Below are 20,277 nucleotides of genomic sequence, written 5' to 3'. Positions count from 1 at the left end.
CCGGAACCCAAACACTCCAGGTCTCACTACATGGACTGGAACCCAAACACTCCCAGTCTCACTACATGGACCGGAACCCAAACACTCCCAGTCTCACTACATGGACCGGAACCCAAACACTCCCAGTCTCAGTACATGGACCCGAACCCAAACACTCCCAGTTTCACTACATGGACCCGAACCCAAACACTCCCAGTCTCAGTACATGGACCCGAACCCAAACACTCCCAGTCTCACTGCATGGACCCGAACCCAAACACTCCCAGTCTCACGACATGGACCGGAACCCAAACACTCCTAGTCTCACTACATGGACCCGAACCCAAACACTCCCAGTCTCAGTACATGGATCGGAACCCAAACACTCCCAGTCTCACTGCATGGACCCGAACCCAAACACTCCCAGTCTCACTACATGGACCGGAACCCAAACACTCCTAGTCTCACTACATGGATCCGAACCCAAACACTCCCAGTCTCACTACATGGACCCGAACACAAACACTCCCCGTCTCACTACATGGACCGGAACCCAAACACTCCCAGTCTCACTACATGGACCGGAACCCAAACACTCCCAGTCTCACTACATGGACCCGAACCCAAACACTCCCAGTCTCACTGCATGAACCGGAACCCAAACACTCCCAGTCTCACTACATGGACCAGAACCCAAACACCCCCAGTTTCACTACATGGACCCGAACCCAAACACTCCCAGTCTCACTACATGGACCGGAACCCAAACACTCCCAGTCTCACTCCATGGACCGGAACCCAAACGCTCCCAGTCTCACTACATGGACCGGAACCCAAACGCTCCCAGTCTCACTACATGGACCGGAACCCAAACGCTCCCAGTCTCACTACATGGACCGGAACCCAAACACTCCCAGTCTCACTACATGGACCGGAACCCAAACACTCCCAGTCTCACGACATGGACCGGAACCCAAACACTCCCAGTCTCACTACATGGACCGGAACCCAAACACTCCCAGTCTCACTACATGGACCGGAACCCAAACACTCCCTGTCTCACTACATGGACCGGAACCCAAACACTCCCAGTCTCACTACATGAACCGGAACCCAAACACTCCCAGTCTCACTTCATGGACCGGAACCCAAACACTCCCAGTCTCACTACATGGACCGGAACCCAAACGCTCCCAGTCTCACTACATGGACCGGAACCCAAACGCTCCCAGTCTCACTACATGGACCGGAACCCAAACACTCCCAGTCTCACTCCATGGACCCGAACCCAAACACTCCCCGTCTCACTACATGGACCGGAACCCAAACACTCCCAGTCTCACTACATGAACCGGAACCCAAACACTCCCAGTCTCACTACATGGACCGGAACCCAAACACTCCCAGTCTCACTACATGGACCGGAACCCAAACACTCGCAGTCTCACTACAAGGACCCGAACCCAAACACTCCCAGTCTCATTACATGGACCGGAACCCAAACACTCCCAGTCTCACTACATGGACCGGAATCCAGACACTCCCAGTCTCACTACATGGACCCGAACCCAAACACTCCCAGTCTCACCACATGGACCGGAACCCAAACACTCCACATCTCACTGCATGAACCGGAACCCAAACACTCCCAGTCTCACTACATGGACCGGAACCCAAACACTCCCTGTCTCACTACATGGACTCGAACCCAAACACTCCTAGTCTCACTACATGGACCGGAACCCAAACACTCCCAGTCTCACTACATGGACCGGAACCCAAACACTCACAGTCTCACTACATGAACCGGAACCGAAACACTCCCACTCTCACTACATGAACCGGAACCGAAACACTCCCAGTCTCACGACATGGACCCGAACCCAAACACTCCCAGTCTCACTACATGAACCCGAACCCAAACACTCCCAGTCTCACTACATGGACCGGAACCCAAACATTCCCAGTCTCACTACATGGACCCGAACCCAAACACTCCCAGTCTCACTCCATGGATCGGAACCCAAACACTCCCAGTCTCACTACATGGACCGGAACCCAAACACTCCCAGTCTCACTACATGGACCGGAACCCAAACACTCCAGGTCTCACTACATGGACTGGAACCCAAACACTCCCAGTCTCACTACATGGACCGGAACCCAAACACTCCCAGTCTCACTACATGGACCGGAACCCAAACACTCCCAGTCTCACTGCATGGACCGGAACCCAAACACTCCCAGTCTCACGACATGGACCGGAACCCAAACATTCCCAGTCTCACGACATGGACCCGAACCCAAACACTCCCAGTCTCACTACATGAACCCGAACCCAAACACTCCCAGTCTCACTACATGGACCGGAACCCAAACATTCCCAGTCTCACTACATGGACCGGAACCCAAACATTCCCAGTCTCACGACATGGACCCGAACCCAAACACTCCCAGTCTCACGACATGGACCGGAACCCAAACACTGCCAGTTTCACTACATGGACCCGAACCCAAACACTCCCAGTCTCAGTTCATGGACCCGAACCCAAACACTCCCAGTCTCAGTACATGGATCGGAACCCAAACACTCCCAGTGTCACGACATGGACCGGAACACAAACACTCCCAGTCTCACTACATGGACCGGAACCCAAACACTCGCAGTCTCACTACATGGACCGGAACCCAAACACTCCCAGTCTCACTACATGGACCCGAACCCAAACACTCCCAGTCTCACTACATGGACTCAAACCCAAACACTCCCAGTCTCACTACATGGACCGGAACCCAAACACTCCCAGTTTCACGACATGGACCCGAACCCAAACACTCCCAGTCTCAGTATATGGATCAGAACCCAAACACTCCCAGTCTCACTGCATGGACCCGAACCCAAACACTCCCAGTCTCACTACATGGACCGGAACGCAAACACTTCCAGTCTCACGACATGGACTGGAACCCAAACACTCCCAGTCTCACTACATGGACCGGAACCCAGACACTCCCAGTCTCACTACATGGACCGGAACCCAAACACTCCCAGTCACACGACATGGACCGGAACCCAAACGCTCCCAGTCTCACTACATGGACCCGAACCCAAACACTCCCCGTCTCATTACATGGACCGGAACCCAAACACTCCCAGTCTCACTACATCGACTGGAACCCAAACACTCCCAGTCTCACTACATGGACCGGAACCCAAGCACTCCCAGTCTCACTACATGGAATGGAACCCAAACACTCCCAGTCTCACTGCATGGACTGGAACCCAGACACTCCCAGTCTCACGACATGGACCGGAACCCAAGCACTCCCAGTCTCACAACATGGACCGGAACCCAAACACTTCCAGTCTCACGACATGGACTGGAACCCAAACACTCCCAGTCTCACTACATGGACCCGAACCCAAACACTCCCCGTCTCATTACATGGACCGGAACCCAAACACTCCCAGTCTCACTACATGGACTGGAACCCAAACGCTCCCAGTCTCACTACATGGACCCGAACCCAAACACTCCCCGTCTCATTACATGGACCGGAACCCAAACACTCCCAGTCTCACTACATGGACTGGAACCCAAACACTCCCAGTCTCACTACATGGACCGGAACCCAAGCACTCCCAGTCTCACTACATGGACTGGAACCCAAACACTCCCAGTCTCACTACATGGACTGGAACCCAGACACTCCCAGTCTCACTACATGGACCGGAACCCAAGCACTCCCAGTCTCACAACATGGACCGGAACCCAAACACTCCCAGTTTCACTTCATGGACCGGAACCCAATCACTCCCAGTCTCACTACATGAACCGGAACCCAAACACTCCCAGTTTCACTACATGGACCCGAACCCAAACACTCCCAGTCTCACTACATGGACCCGAACCCAAACACTCCCAGTCTCACTGCATGAACCGGAACACAAACACTCCCAGTCTCACCACATGGAACGGAACCCAAACACTCCCAGTCTCACTACATGGACCGGAACCCAAACACTCCCAGTCTCACTACATGGACCGGAACCCAAACATTCCCAGTCTCACGACATGGACCCGAACCCAAACACTCCCAGTCTCACTACATGGACCGGAACCCAAACACTCCCAGTTTCACTACATGGACCCGAACCCAAACACTCCCAGTCTCAGTACATGGACCCGAACCCAAACACTCCCAGTCTCAGTACATGGACCCGAACCCAAACACTCCCCGTCTCACTACATGGACCCGAACCCAAACACTCCCAGTCTCAGTACATGGACCCGAACCCAAACACTCCCAGTCTCAGTACATGGATCGGAACCCAAACACTCCCAGTGTCACTACATGGACCGGAACACAAACACTCCCAGTCTCACTACATGGACCGGAACCCAAACACTCGCAGTCTCACGACATGGACCGGAACCCAAACACTCCCAGTCTCACTACATGGACTGGAACCCAAACACTCCCAGTCTCACTACATGGACCGGAACCCAAGCACTCCCAGTCTCACTACATGGACTGGAACCCAAACACTCCCAGTCTCACTACATGGACTGGAACCCAGACACTCCCAGTCTCACTACATGGACCGGAACCCAAGCACTCCCAGTCTCACAACATGGACCGGAACCCAAACACTCCCAGTTTCACTACATGGACCGGAACCCAATCACTCCCAGTCTCACGACATGAACCGGAACCCAAACACTCCCAGTTTCACTACATGGACCCGAACCCAAACACTCCCAGTCTCACTACATGGACCCGAACCCAAACACTCCCAGCCTCACTGCATGAACCGGAACACAAACACTCCCAGTCTCGCTACATGGACCAGAACCCAAACACTCCCAGTCTCACTACATGGACCCGAACCCAAACACTCCCAGTCTCACTACATGGACCGGAACCCAAACATTCCCAGTTTCACCCCATGGACCGGAACCCAAACACTCCCAGTCTCACTACATGGACCGGAACCCAAACACTCCCAGTCTCACTACATGGACCGGAACCCAAACACTCCCAGTCTCACTGCATGAACCGGAACCCAAACACTCCCAGTCTCACTACATGGACCAGAACCCAAACACCCGCAGTTTCACTGCATGGACCCGAACCCAAACACTCCCAGTCTCAGTACATGGACCCGAACCCAAACACTCCCAGTCTCAGTACATGGACCCGAACCCAAACACTCCCCGTCTCAGTACATGGACCGGAACCCAAACACTCCCAGTCTCACCACATGGACCCGAACCCAAACACTCCCAGTCTCACTACATGGACCCGAAACCAAACACTCCCAGTCTCACTCCATGGACCGGAACCCAAACACTCCCAGTCTCACTACATGGACCGGAACCCAAACACTCCCAGTCTCACGACATGGACCGGAACCCAAACACTCCCAGTCTCACTGCATGGACCGGAACCCAAGCACTCCCAGACTCACAACATGGACCGCAACCCAAACACTGCCAGTCTCACTACATGGACCGGAACCCAAACACTCCCAGTCTCACTACATGGACCGGAACCCAAACACTCCCAGTCTCACTACATGGACCGGAACCAAACACTCCCAGTCTCACTGCATAAACCGGAACCCAAACACTCACAGTCTCACTGCATAAACCGGAACCCAAACACTCCTAGTCTCACTACATGGACCCGAACCCAAACACTCCCAGTCTCACGATATGAACCGGAACCCAAACACTCCCAGTCTCACTACATGGACCGGAACCCAAACACTCCCAGTCTCACTACATGGACCGGAACCCAAACGCTCCCAGTCTCACTACATGGACCGGAACCCAAACGCTCCCAGTCTCACTACATGGACCGGAACCCAAACGCTCCCAGTCTCACTACATGGACCGGAACCCAAACGCTCCCAGTCTCACTACATGGACCGGAACCCAAACACTCCCAGTCTCACGACATGGACCGGAACCCAAACACTCCCAGTCTCACTACATGGACCGGAACCCAAACACTCCCAGTCTCACTACATGGACCGGAACCCAAACGCTCCCAGTCTCACTACATGGACCGGAACCCAAACGCTCCCAGTCTCACTACATGGACCGGAACCCAAACGCTCCCAGTCTCACTACATGGACCGGAACCCAAACACTCCCAGTCTCACGACATGGACCGGAACCCAAACACTCCCAGTCTCACTACATGGACCGGAACCCAAACACTCCCAGTCTCACTGCATGGACCGGAACCCAAACACTCCCTGTCTCACTGCATGGACCGGAACCCAAACACTCGCAGTCTCACTACATGGACCGGAACCCAAACACTCCCAGTCTCACTACATGGACCCGAACCCAAACACTCCCAGTCTCACTACATGGACCGGAACCCAAACACTCCCAGTCTCACTACATGGACCGGAACCCAAACACTCCCAGTCTCACGACATGGACCGGAACCCAAACACTCCCAGTCTCACTGCATGAACCGGAACCCAAACACTCCCAGTCTCACTACATGGACCAGAACCCAAACACCCCCAGTTTCACTGCATGGACCCGCACCCAAACACTGACAGTCTCACTACATGAACCGGAACCCAAACACTCACAGTCTCACTACATGAACCGGAACCGAAACACTCCCACTCTCACTACATGAACCGGAACCGAAACACTCCCAGTCTCACGACATGGACCCGAACCCAAACACTCCCAGTCTCACTGCATGAACCCGAACCCAAACACTCCCAGTCTCACTACATGGACCGGAACCCAAACATTCCCAGTCTCACTACATGGACCCGAACCCAAACACTCCCAGTCTCACTCCATGGATCGGAACCCAAACACTCCCAGTCTCACTACATGGACCGGAACCCAAACACTCCCAGTCTCACTACATGGACCGGAACCCAAACACTCCAGGTCTCACTACATGGACTGGAACCCAAACACTCCCAGTCTCACTACATGGACCGGAAACCAAACACTCCCAGTCTCACTACATGGACCGGAACCCAAACACTCCCAGTCTCACTACATGGACCGGAACCCAAACACTCCCAGTCTCACTACATGGACCGGAACTCAAACATTCCCAGTCTCACGACATGGACCCGAACCCAAACACTCCCAGTCTCACTACATGGACCGTAACCCAAACACTCCCAGTTTCACTACATGGACCCGAACCCAAACACTCCCAGTCTCAGTACATGGACCCGAACCCAAACACTCCCAGTCTCAGTACATGGACCCGAACCCAAACACTCCCCGTCTCACTACATGGACCCGAACCCAAACACTCCCAGTCTCAGTACATGGACCCGAACCCAAACACTCCCAGTCTCAGTACATGGATCGGAACCCAAACACTCCCAGTGTCACTACATGGACCGGAACACAAACACTCCCAGTCTCACTACATGGACCGGAACCCAAACACTCGCAGTCTCACTACATGGACCGGGACCCAAACACTCCCAGTCTCACGACATGGACCCGAACCCAAACACTCCCAGTCTCACTACATGGACTCAAACCCAAACACTCCCAGTCTCACTACATGGACCGGAACCCAAACACTCCCAGTTTCACGACATGGACCCGAACCCAAACACTCCCAGTCTCAGTACATGGATCAGAACCCAAACACTCCCAGTCTCACTGCATGGACCCGAACCCAAACACTCCCAGTCTCACTACATGGACCGGAACGCAAACACTTCCAGTCTCACTACATGGACTGGAACCCAAACACTCCCAGTCTCACTACATGGACCGGAACCCAGACACTCCCAGTCTCACTACATGGACCGGAACCCAAACACTCCCAGTCTCACGACATGGACCGGAACCCAAACGCTCCCAGTCTCACTACATGGACCCGAACCCAAACACTCCCCGTCTCATTACATGGACCGGAACCCAAACACTCCCAGTCTCACTACATCGACTGGAACCCAAACACTCCCAGTCTCACTACATGGACCGGAACCCAAGCACTCCCAGTCTCACTACATGGACTGGAACCCAAACACTCCCAGTTTCACTACATGGACCCGAACCCAAACACTCCCAGTCTCAGTACATGGATCAGAACCCAAACACTCCCAGTCTCACTGCATGGACCCGAACCCAAACACTCCCAGTCTCACTACATGGAGCGGAACCCAATCACTCCCAGTCTCACTACATGAACCGGAACCCAATCACTCCCAGTCTCACAACATGGACCGGAACCCAAACGCTCCCAGTTTCACGACATGGACCGGAACCCAATCACTCCCAGTCTCACTACATGAACCGGAACCCAAACGCTCCCAGTCTCAGTACATGGACCCGAACCCAAACACTCCCAGTCTCAGTACATGGACCCGAACCCAAACACTCCCCGTCTCACTACATGGAGCCGAACCCAAACACTCCCAGTCTCAGTACATGGACCCGAACCCAAACACTCCCAGTCTCAGTACATGGATCGGAACCCAAACACTCCCAGTGTCACGACATGGACCGGAACACAAACACTCCCAGTCTCACTACATGGACCGGAACCCAAACACTCGCAGTCTCACTACATGGACCGGAACCCAAACACTCCCAGTCTCACTACATGGACCCGAACCCAAACACTCCCAGTCTCACTACATGGACTCAAACCCAAACACTCCCAGTCTCACTACATGGACCGGAACCCAAACACTCCCAGTCTCAGTACATGGATCAGAACCCAAACACTCCCAGTCTCACTGCATGGACCCGAACCCAAACACTCCCAGTCTCACTACATGGACCGGAACGCAAACACTTCCAGTCTCACGACATGGACTGGAACCCAAACACTCCCAGTCTCACTACATGGACCGGAACCCAGACACTCCCAGTCTCACTACATGGACCGGAACCCAAACACTCCCAGTCACACGACATGGACCGGAACCCAAACGCTCCCAGTCTCACTACATGGACCCGAACCCAAACACTCCCCGTCTCATTACATGGACCGGAACCCAAACACTCCCAGTCTCACTACATCGACTGGAACCCAAACACTCCCAGTCTCACTACATGGACCGGAACCCAAGCACTCCCAGTCTCACTACATGGAATGGAACCCAAACACTCCCAGTCTCACTGCATGGACTGGAACCCAGACACTCCCAGTCTCACGACATGGATCGGAACCCAAGCACTCCCAGTCTCACAACATGGACCGGAACCCAAACACTCCCAGTCTCACTACATGAACCGGAACCCAAACACTCCCAGTTTCACTACATGGACCCGAACCCAAACACTCCCAGTCTCACTACATGGACCCGAACCCAAACACTCCCAGTCTCACTACATGGACCGGAACCCAAACACTCCCAGTCTCACTACATGAACCGGAACACAAACACTCCCAGTCTCACCACATGGACCGGAACCCAAACACTCCCAGTCTCACTACATGGACCGGAACCCAAACACTCCCAGTCTCACTACATGGACCGGAACCCAAACATTCCCAGTCTCACGACATGGACCCGAACCCAAACACTCCCAGTCTCACTACATGGACCGGAACCCAAACACTCCCAGTTTCACTACATGGACCCGAACCCAAACACTCCCAGTCTCAGTACATGGACCCGAACCCAAACACTCCCAGTCTCAGTACATGGACCCGAACCCAAACACTCCCCTTCTCACTACATGGACCCGAACCCAAACACTCCCAGTCTCAGTACATGGACCCGAACCCAAACACACCCAGTCTCAGTACATGGATCGGAACCCAAACACTCCCAGTGTCACTACATGGACCGGAACACAAACACTCCCAGTCTCACTACATGGACCGGAACCCAAACACTCGCAGTCTCACGACATGGACCGGAACCCAAACACTCCCAGTCTCACTACATGGACCCGAACCCAAACACTCCCAGTCTCACGACATGGACTCAAACCCAAACACTCCCAGTCTCACTACATGGACCGGAACCCAAACACTCCCAGTTTCACGACATGGACCCGAACCCAAACACTCCCAGTCTCAGTACATGGATCAGAACCCAAACACTCCCAGTCTCACGACATGGACCCGAACCCAAACGCTCCCAGTCTCACTACATGGACCCGAACCCAAACACTCCCCGTCTCATTACATGGACCGGAACCCAAACACTCCCAGTCTCACTACATGGACTGGAACCCAAACACTCCCAGTCTCACTACATGGACCGGAACCCAAGCACTCCCAGTCTCACTACATGGACTGGAACCCAAACACTCCCAGTCTCACTACATGGACTGGAACCCAGACACTCCCAGTCTCACTACATGGACCGGAACCCAAGCACTCCCAGTCTCACAACATGGACCGGAACCCAAACACTCCCAGTTTCACTACATGGACCCGAACCCAAACACTCCCAGTCTCACTACATGGACCCGAACCCAAACACTCCCAGTCTCACTGCATGAACCGGAACACAAACACTCCCAGTCTCGCTACATGGACCGGAACCCAAACACTCCCAGTCTCACTACATGGACCCGAACCCAAACACTCCCAGTCTCACTACATGGACCGGAACCCAAACATTCCCAGTTTCACCCCATGGACCGGAACCCAAACACTCCCAGTCTCACTACATGGACCGGAACCCAAACACTCCCAGTCTCACTACATGGACCGGAACCCAAACACTCCCAGTCTCACTGCATGAACCGGAACCCAAACACTCCCAGTCTCACTACATGGACCAGAACCCAAACACCCGCAGTTTCACTGCATGGACCCGAACCCAAACACTCCCAGTCTCAGTACATGGACCCGAACCCAAACACTCCCAGTCTCAGTACATGGACCCGAACCCAAACACTCCCCGTCTCAGTACATGGACCGGAACCCAAACACTCCCAGTCTCACCACATGGACCCGAACCCAAACACTCCCAGTCTCACTACATGGACCCGAAACCAAACACTCCCAGTCTCACTCCATGGACCGGAACCCAAACACTCCCAGTCTCACTACATGGACCGGAACCCAAACACTCCCAGTCTCACGACATGGACCGGAACCCAAACACTCCCAGTCTCACTGCATGGACCGGAACCCAAGCACTCCCAGACTCACAACATGGACCGCAACCCAAACACTGCCAGTCTCACTACATGGACCGGAACCCAAACACTCCCAGTCTCACTACATGGACCGGAACCCAAACACTCCCAGTCTCACTACATGGACCGGAACCCAAACACTCCCAGTCTCACTGCATAAACCGGAACCCAAACACTCACAGTCTCACTGCATAAACCGGAACCCAAACACTCCTAGTCTCACTACATGGACCCGAACCCAAACACTCCCAGTCTCACGATATGAACCGGAACCCAAACACTCCCAGTCTCACTACATGGACCGGAACCCAAACACTCCCAGTCTCACTACATGGACCGGAACCCAAACGCTCCCAGTCTCACTACATGGACCGGAACCCAAACGCTCCCAGTCTCACTACATGGACCGGAACCCAAACGCTCCCAGTCTCACTACATGGACCGGAACCCAAACGCTCCCAGTCTCACTACATGGACCGGAACCCAAACACTCCCAGTCTCACGACATGGACCGGAACCCAAACACTCCCAGTCTCACTACATGGACCGGAACCCAAACACTCCCAGTCTCACTGCATGGACCGGAACCCAAACACTCCCTGTCTCACTGCATGGACCGGAACCCAAACACTCGCAGTCTCACTACATGGACCGGAACCCAAACACTTCCAGTCTCACTACAAGGACCCGAACCCAAACACTCCCAGTCTCACTACATGGACCCGAACCCAAACACTCCCAGTCTCACTACATGAACCGGAACCCAAACACTCCCAGTCTCACTTCATGGACCGGAACCCAAACACTCCCAGTCTCACTACATGGACCGGAACCCAAACGCTCCCAGTCTCACTACATGGACCGGAACCCAAACACTCCCAGTCTCACTACATGGACCGGAACCCAAACACTCCCAGTCTCACGACATGGACCGGAACCCAAACACTCCCAGTCTCACTACATGGACCGGAACCCAAAAACTCCCAGTCTCACTACATGGACCGGAACCCAAACACTCCCTGTCTCACTACATGGACCGGAACCCAAACACTCCCAGTCTCACTACATGAACCGGAACCCAAACACTCCCAGTCTCACTACATGGACCGGAACCCAAACACTCCCAGTCTCACTACATGGACCGGAACCCAAACGCTCCCAGTCTCACTACATGGACCTGAACCCAAACACTCCCAGTCTCACTCCATGGACCGGAACCCAAACACTCCCAGTCTCACTCCATGGACCCGAACCCAAACACTCCCCGTCTCACTACATGGACCGGAACCCAAACACTCCCAGTCTCACTACATGAACCGGAACCCAAACACTCCCAGTCTCACTACATGGACCGGAACCCAAACACTCGCAGTCTCACTACATGGACCGGAACCCAAACACTTCCAGTCTCACTAGAAGGACCTGAACCCAAACACTCCCAGTCTCACTCCATGGACCGGAACCCAAACACTCCCAGTCTCACTCCATGGACCCGAACCCAAACACTCCCCGTCTCACTACATGGACCGGAACCCAAACACTCCCAGTCTCACTACATGAACCGGAACCCAAACACTCCCCGTCTCACTACATGGACCGGAACCCAAACACTCCCAGTCTCACTGCATGAACCGGAACCCAAACACTCCCAGTCTCACTACATGGACCGGAACCCAAACACTCGCAGTCTCACTACGTGGACCGGAACCCAAACACTCCCAATCTCACTACATGGACCGGAATCCAGACACTCCCAGTCTCACTACATGGACCCGAACCCAAACACTCCCAGTCTCACCACATGGACCGGAACCCAAACACTCCACATCTCACTGCATGAACCGGAACCCAAACACTCCCAGTCTCACTACATGGACCGGAACCCAAACACTCCCTGTCTCACTACATGGACTCGAACCCAAACACTCCCAGTCTCACTACATGGACCGGAACCCAAACACTCCCAGTCTCACTACATGGACCCGAACCCAAACACTCCCAGTCTCACAACATGGACCGGAACCCAAACACTCACAGTCTCACTACATGAACCGCAACCGAAACACTCCCACTCTCACAACATGAACCGGAACCGAAACACTCCCAGTCTCACGACATGGACCCGAACCCAAACACTCCCAGTCTCACGACATGAACCCGAACCCAAACACTCCCAGTCTCACTACATGGACCGGAACCCAAACATTCCCAGTCTCACTACATGGACCCGAACCCAAACACTCCCAGTCTCACTCCATGGATCGGAACCCAAACACTCCCAGTCTCACTACATGGACCGGAACCCAAACACTCCCAGTCTCACTACATGGACCGGAACCCAAACACTCCAGGTCTCACTACATGGACTGGAACCCAAACACTCCCTGTCTCACTGCATGGACCGGAACCCAAACACTCCCAGTCTCACTACATGGACCGGAACCCAAACACTCCCAGTCTCACTACATGGACCGGAACCCAAACATTCCCAGTCTCACGACATGGACCCGAACCCAAACACTCCCAGTCTCACTACATGAACCCGAACCCAAACACTCCCAGTCTCACTACATGGACCGGAACCCAAACATTCCCAGTCTCACTACATGGACCCGAACCCAAACACTCCCACTCTCAATACATGGATCGGAACCCAAACACTCCCAGTCTCACTACATGGACCGGAACCCAAACACTCCAGGTCTCACTACATGGACTGGAACCCAAACACTCCCAGTCTCACTACATGGACCGGAACCCAAACACTCTCAGTCTCACTACATGGACCGGAACCCAAGCACTCCCAGTCTCACTACATGGACCGGAACCCAAACACTCCCAGTCTCACTACATGGACCGGAACCGAAACATTCCCAGTCTCACGACATGGACCCGAACCCAAACACTCCCAGTCTCAGTACATGGACCCGAACCCAAACACTCCCAGTCTCAGTACATGGACCCGAACCCAAACACTCCCAGTCTCAGTACATGGATCGGAACCCAAACACTCCCAGTCTCACTACATGGACCGGAACACAAACACTCCCAGTCTCACTACATGGACCGGAACCCAAACACTCGCAGTCTCACTACATGGATCGGAACCCAAACACTCCCAGGCTCACTACATGGACCCGAACCCAAACACTCCCAGTCTCACTACATGGACTCAAACCCAAACACTCCCAGTCTCACTACATGGACCCGAACCCAAACACTCCCAGTCTCACTACATGGACCGGAACCCAAACATTCCCAGTCTCACTACATGGACCCGAACCCAAACACTCCCAGTCTCAATACATGGATCGGAACCCAAACACTCCCAGTCTCACTACATGGACCCGAACCCAAACACTCCCAGTCTCACTACATGGACTCAAACCCAAACACTCCCAGTCATACTACATGGACCGGAACCCAAACACTCCCAGTTTCACTACATGGACCCGAACCCAAACACTCCTCGTCTCACTACATGGACCCGAACCCAAACACTACCAGTCTCACTACATGGACCCGAACACAAACACTCCCCGTCTCACTACATGGACCGGAACCCAAACACTCCCAGTCTCACTACATGGACCCGAACCCAAACACTCCCAGTCTCACTACATGGACCGGAACCCAAACACTCCCAGTCTCACTACATGGACCGGAACCCAAACACTCCCAGTCTCACGACATGGACCAGAACCCAAACACCCCCAGTTTCACTGCATGGACCCGCACCCAAACACTGACAGTCTCACTACATGAACCGGAACCCAAACACTCACAGTCTCACTACATGAACCGGAACCGAAACACTCCCACTCTCACTACATGAACCGGAACCGAAACACTCCCAGTCTCACGACATGGACCCGAACCCAAACACTCCCAGTCTCACTGCATGAACCCGAACCCAAACACTCCCAGTCTCACTACATGGACCGGAACCCAAACATTCCCAGTCTCACTACATGGACCCGAACCCAAACACTCCCAGTCTCACTCCATGGATCGGAACCCAAACACTCCCAGTCTCACTACATGGACCGGAACCCAAACACTCCAGGTCTCACTACATGGACTGGAACCCAAACACTCCCAGTCTCACTACATGGACCGGAACCCAAACACTCCCAGTCTCACTACATGGACCGGAACCCAAACACTCCCAGTCTCACTACATGGACCGGAACCCAAACACTCCCAGTCTCACTACATGGACCGGAACCCAAACATTCCCAGTCTCACGACATGGACCCGAACCCAAACACTCCCAGTCTCACTACATGGACCGTAACCCAAACACTCCCAGTTTCACTACATGGACCCGAACCCAAACACTCCCAGTCTCAGTACATGGACCCGAACCCAAACACTCCCAGTCTCAGTACATGGACCCGAACCCAAACACTCCCCGTCTCACTACATGGACCCGAACCCAAACACTCCCAGTCTCAGTACATGGACCCGAACCCAAACACTTCCAGTCTCACTACATGGACTGGAACCCAAAAACTCCCAGTCTCACTACATGGACCGGAACCCAGACACTCCCAGTCTCACTTCATGGACCGGAACCCAAACACTCCCAGTCTCACGACATGGACCGGAACCCAAACGCTCCCAGTCTCACTACATGGACCCGAACCCAAACACTCCCCGTCTCATAACATGGACCGGAACCCAAACACTCCCAGTCTCACTACATGGACTGGAACCCAAACACTCCCAGTCTCACTACATGGACCGGAACCCAAGCACTCCCAGTCTCACTACATGGACTGGAACCCAAACACTCCCAGTCTCACTACATGGACTGGAACCCAGACACTCCCAGTCTCACTACATGGACCGGAACCCAAGCACTCCCAGTCTCACAACATGGACCGGAACCCAAACACTCCCAGTCTCACTACATGGACTGGAACCCAGACACTCCCAGTCTCACTACATGGACCGGAACCCAAGCACTCCCAGTCTCACAACATGGACCGGAACCCAAACACTCCCAGTTTCACGACATGGACCGGAACCCAATCACTCCCAGTCTCACTACATGAACCGGAACCCAAACACTCCCAGTCTCAGTACATGGACCCGAACCCAAACACTCCCAGTCTCAGTACATGGACCCGAACCCAAACACTCCCCGTCTCACTACATGGAGCCGAACCCAAACACTCCCAGTCTCAGTACATGGACCCGAACCCAAACACTCCCAGTCTCAGTACATGGATCGGAACCCAAACACTCCCAGTGTCACGACATGGACCGGAACACAAACACTCCCAGTCTCACTACATGGACCGGAACCCAAACACTCGCAGTCTCACTACATGGACCGGAACCCAAACACTCCCAGTCTCACTACATGGACCCGAACCCAAACACTCCCAGTCTCACTACATGGACTCAAACCCAAACACTCCCAGTCTCACTACATGGACCGGAACCCAAACACTCCCAGTTTCACGACATGGACCCGAACCCAAACACTCCCAGTCTCAGTACATGGATCAGAACCCAAACACTCCCAGTCTCACTGCATGGACCCGAACCCAAACACTCCCAGTCTCACTACATGGACCGGAACGCAAACACTTCCAGTCTCACGACATGGACTGGAACCCAAACACTCCCAGTCTCACTACATGGACCGGAACCCAGACACTCCCAGTCTCACTACATGGACCGGAACCCAAACACTCCCAGTCACACGACATGGACCGGAACCCAAACGCTCCCAGTCTCACTACATGGACCCGAACCCAAACACTCCCCGTCTCATTACATGGACCGGAACCCAAACACTCCCAGTCTCACTACATCGACTGGAACCCAAACACTCCCAGTCTCACTACATGGACCGGAACCCAAGCACTCCCAGTCTCACTACATGGAATGGAACCCAAACACTCCCAGTCTCACTGCATGGACTGGAACCCAGACACTCCCAGTCTCACGACATGGACCGGAACCCAAGCACTCCCAGTCTCACAACATGGACCGGAACCCAAACACTCCCAGTTTCACTACATGAACCGGAACCCAAACACTCCCAGTTTCACTACATGGACCCGAACCCAAACACTCCCAGTCTCAGTACATGGATCAGAACCCAAACACTCCCAGTCTCACTGCATGGACCCGAACCCAAACACTCCCAGTCTCACTACATGGACCGGAACCCAAACACTTCCAGTCTCACGACATGGACTGGAACCCAAACACTCCCAGTCTCACTACATGGACCGGAACCCAGACACTCCCAGTCTCACTACATGGACCGGAACCCAAACACTCCCAGTCTCACGACATGGACCGGAACCCAAACGCTCCCAGTCTCACTACATGGACCCGAACCCAAACACTCCCCGTCTCATTACATGGACCGGAACCCAAACACTCCCAGTCTCACTACATGGACTGGAACCCAAACACTCCCAGTCTCACTACATGGACCGGAACCCAAGCACTCCCAGTCTCACTACATGGACTGGAACCCAAACACTCCCAGTCTCACTACATGGACTGGAACCCAGACACTCCCAGTCTCACTACATGGACCGGAACCCAAGCACTCCCAGTCTCACAACATGGACCGGAACCCAAACACTCCCAGTTTCACTTCATGGACCGGAACCCAATCACTCCCAGTCTCACTACATGAACCGGAACCCAAACACTCCCAGTTTCACTACATGGACCCGAACCCAAACACTCCCAGTCTCACTACATGGACCCGAACCCAAACACTCCCAGTCTCACTGCATGAACCGGAACACAAACACTCCCAGTCTCACCACATGGACCGGAACCCAAACACTCCCAGTCTCACTACATGGACCGGAACCCAAACACTCCCAGTCTCACTACATGGACCGGAACCCAAACATTCCCAGTCTCACGACATGGACCCGAACCCAAACACTCCCAGTCTCACTACATGGACCGGAACCCAAACACTCCCAGTTTCACTACATGGACCCGAACCCAAACACTCCCAGTCTCAGTACATGGACCCGAACCCAAACACTCCCAGTCTCAGTACATGGACCCGAACCCAAACACTCCCCGTCTCACTACATGGACCCGAACCCAAACACTCCCAGTCTCAGTACATGGACCCGAACCCAAACACTCCCAGTCTCAGTACATGGATCGGAACCCAAACACTCCCAGTGTCACTACATGGACCGGAACACAAACACTCCCAGTCTCACTACATGGACCGGAACCCAAACACTCGCAGTCTCACGACATGGACCGGAACCCAAACACTCCCAGTCTCACTACATGGACTGGAACCCAAACACTCCCAGTCTCACTACATGGACCGGAACCCAAGCACTCCCAGTCTCACTACATGGACTGGAACCCAAACACTCCCAGTCTCACTACATGGACTGGAACCCAGACACTCCCAGTCTCACTACATGGACCGGAACCCAAGCACTCCCAGTCTCACAACATGGACCGGAACCCAAACACTCCCAGTTTCACTACATGGACCGGAACCCAATCACTCCCAGTCTCACGACATGAACCGGAACCCAAACACTCCCAGTTTCACTACATGGACCCGAACCCAAACACTCCCAGTCTCACTACATGGACCCGAACCCAAACACTCCCAGCCTCACTGCATGAACCGGAACACAAACACTCCCAGTCTCGCTACATGGACCAGAACCCAAACACTCCCAGTCTCACTACATGGACCCGAACCCAAACACTCCCAGTCTCACTACATGGACCGGAACCCAAACATTCCCAGTTTCACCCCATGGACCGGAACCCAAACACTCCCAGTCTCACTACATGGACCGGAACCCAAACACTCCCAGTCTCACTACATGGACCGGAACCCAAACACTCCCAGTCTCACTGCATGAACCGGAACCCAAACACCCGCAGTTTCACTGCATGGACCCGAACCCAAACACTCCCAGTCTCAGTACATGGACCCGAACCCAAACACTCCCAGTCTCAGTACATGGACCCGAACCCAAACACTCCCCGTCTCAGTACATGGACCGGAACCCAAACACTCCCAGTCTCACCACATGGACCCGAACCCAAACACTCCCAGTCTCACTACATGGACCCGAAACCAAACACTCCCAGTCTCACTCCATGGACCGGAACCCAAACACTCCCAGTCTCACTACATGGACCGGAACCCAAACACTCCCAGTCTCACGACATGGACCGGAACCCAAACACTCCCAGTCTCACTGCATGGACCGGAACCCAAGCACTCCCAGACTCACAACATGGACCGCAACCCAAACACTGCCAGTCTCACTACATGGACCGGAACCCAAACACTCCCAGTCTCACTACATGGACCGGAACCCAAACACTCCCAGTCTCACTACATGGACCGGAACCCAAACACTCCCAGTCTCACTGCATAAACCGGAACCCAAACACTCACAGTCTCACTGCATAAACCGGAACCCAAACACTCCTAGTCTCACTACATGGACCCGAACCCAAACACTCCCAGTCTCACGATATGAACCGGAACCCAAACACTCCCAGTCTCACTACATGGACCGGAACCCAAACACTCCCAGTCTCACTACATGGACCGGAACCCAAACGCTCCCAGTCTCACTACATGGACCGGAACCCAAACGCTCCCAGTCTCACTACATGGACCGGAACCCAAACGCTCCCAGTCTCACTACATGGACCGGAACCCAAACGCTCCCAGTCTCACTACATGGACCGGAACCCAAACACTCCCAGTCTCACGACATGGACCGGAACCCAAACACTCCCAGTCTCACTACATGGACCGGAACCCAAACACTCCCAGTCTCACTACATGGACCGGAACCCAAACGCTCCCAGTCTCACTACATGGACCGGAACCCAAACGCTCCCAGTCTCACTACATGGACCGGAACCCAAACGCTCCCAGTCTCACTACATGGACCGGAACCCAAACACTCCCAGTCTCACGACATGGACCGGAACCCAAACACTCCCAGTCTCACTACATGGACCGGAACCCAAACACTCCCAGTCTCACTGCATGGACCGGAACCCAAACACTCCCTGTCTCACTGCATGGACCGGAACCCAAACACTCGCAGTCTCACTACATGGACCGGAACCCAAACACTCCCAGTCTCACTACATGGACCCGAACCCAAAC

At 54.1% G+C, this 20,277-nt stretch overlaps 1 protein-coding gene across 2 annotated transcripts in view; it reads left to right on the top strand.

The window, feature by feature from the left end:
- The window catches only part of erbb4b (erb-b2 receptor tyrosine kinase 4b), a 1,694,493-nt gene that overhangs the window by 957,740 nt on the left and 716,476 nt on the right, over window positions 1-20,277 (top strand). The window lies entirely within an intron of this gene.

Source organism: Somniosus microcephalus, chromosome 4 (genome assembly GCF_052327205.1).
Source record: "Somniosus microcephalus isolate GS21.2 chromosome 4, FLI_Smic_1.0, whole genome shotgun sequence".
NCBI lineage: Eukaryota > Metazoa > Chordata > Chondrichthyes > Squaliformes > Somniosidae > Somniosus > Somniosus microcephalus.
The sequence above is the reverse complement of the archived record's forward strand: the minus strand, read 5'-3'. Positions and strand labels throughout refer to the sequence as shown.